Source organism: Loxodonta africana, chromosome 8 (assembly GCF_030014295.1).
Source record: "Loxodonta africana isolate mLoxAfr1 chromosome 8, mLoxAfr1.hap2, whole genome shotgun sequence".
In the NCBI taxonomy this organism is placed as follows: Eukaryota; Metazoa; Chordata; class Mammalia; order Proboscidea; family Elephantidae; genus Loxodonta; species Loxodonta africana.
This window is the reverse complement of record NC_087349.1, coordinates 90727353-90729418: the sequence shown is the minus strand read 5'-3', so window position 1 is coordinate 90729418 and position 2066 is coordinate 90727353.

Genomic DNA, 2066 nt, shown 5'->3' with positions numbered 1-2066 from the left:
TCTTTGTTTCCCCTACCTTGCATTGTCTCATTCCCAAGGCTGAGCTTACAGGTACAGTTACCTACAGATCGAACTGAAGGTGCCTCAGGCCCTGCTCACACCCCTAGCCTTGGGGACCTAGAATGGACTCTTCCCTGGAGATCTTGTTGTTGTTGTTAGCTGACATCAAGTCGGCCCTTGACTCATGGTGACCCCATGCACAATCGAATGACATGCCACCCAGTCCTGTGCCATCCCCATGATCAGTTGCAGATCAGATGGTTAGGATCCATAGGGCTTTCACTGGCTGATTTTCTGAAGTAGATCACCAGGCCTTTCTTCCTGGGTCCTCTTAGTCTGGAAACCTGTTCAGCATCTTAGCTACACGCAAGCTTCCACTGATAGATTGGTGGTGGCTGCGTATGAGGTGCATTGGCTGGGAATTGAACCCAAGTCTCCTACACGAAAGAAGCCCGGTAGCACAATGATTAAATGCACGGCTGCTAACTAAAAGGTTGATGGTTCAAACCCACCAGTGGCTCCATAGAAGAAAAGGCCTGGCAATCTGATCCCGTAAAGATTACAGCCTAGAAAACCCTACGGGGCACTTCTACTCTGTCCTACAGGGCTGCTATGAGTCAGAATCAATTTGACAGTGCGCAACACCAACAACTCCCACACAAAAGGCAATAATGCTACCATGGAATCACCAATGTCCCTCCCTGAACGTCTAAACCAGTTTTCAGCCAGTTGATTCTGACTCATGGCAACCCCATGGGTGTCAGAGTAGAGCTGTGCTCCATAGTGTTTTCAATGACTGATTTTTTGGAAGTAGCTTGCCAGGGTTTTCTTCTGAAGCACTTCTGGGTGGACTCAAACCTCCAATTTTTCAGTTAGCCACCAGACACATTAACTGCTTGCACCACTCAGGGACTCCTGGAGGTCTAAAGCCAAAGCAAACTCGTTGCGGTCAAGTTGATCCTGACTCATAGGGATCCTGTAGGACAGAGTAGAAATGTCCTATAGGGTTTCCAAGGTTGAAATCCTTCTGGCAGCTGACTGCCCCATCTTTTTCCGGAAGAGTGGCTGGTATGTTCGAACCACTGAATTTTCAATTAGCAGCCTATTGCTTTAACCACTGCACCACGAGGACTCCTTCCCGGAGGTGTATCAAAAACCAAACCCATTGCAGTAGGAGGCGTAAATCATAGCTCTCCCTCCTCCCTTCTAGGTTAGCCCCATGTATATGTCTGGGCTTCTGTCTAGGGGTCCTTGGCCCTTGCTCCCAGGTTTTGAATGATCACCCTGTCTGGTGTCCCCAGGTCTCCTCCTGGGCCAAATGTTTTGCTGACCCTCAGCATGATTGTGGGAGTTGGTCCTGTTGCCTGGCTTGCTCTGGACTGTTCTCCAGAGTGGTACTGAAGTCTTGCTCAGTCCCTAGGTACCGACATCCCCACTGCTGTTGGGTCCCAGGTGGCCCATTAGATCTCACAATTGAAGCAGATTCTGGCTTTAGAAGCTGGTTTTGGTGGCCCTCATGTGACCATGGAGCAAAGGGGAGAACTAGGGAGCTAGAGAGAAAGTGGGGCTTAGCAAGTCAGTAAAGAGGAGAAAAAGGGAGGGCAGGGGATTATAACAAACGTTTAGTACTGCTTGCTCTGTGCCTGGATGCCTTACATTGTTGTTGCTGTTATTTACTGTCCAGTCACTTCTGACTCATGGCAACCCCATGTGTGCAGAGAAGAACTGCTCCATAGGGTTTCCAAGGCTGTGGCATTGCTAGGGTTGGTGTCACCCAGTGCGGTAACTCATGGTGTCATCCCTGCCCCCCACATGGACCTCCTTCCATACCAAACCATACAGAATCCTTAGCAATGTTTTTTGTACTAATATTACTCGCAAATCATAACTCCTGTATCACTCCTTCTTTTCCATTGATTAATACTTCATTCTCAAAAAAGTTATTCATATAGGTTCACAAATACAAATTGCCACAATATCATAGCTTAAACACCAGAAAAAAAAAGTATTATTATTTTAATTTTACTGTATTTTAGGTGAAAGTTAGCAATGCAAATTAGTTTCTC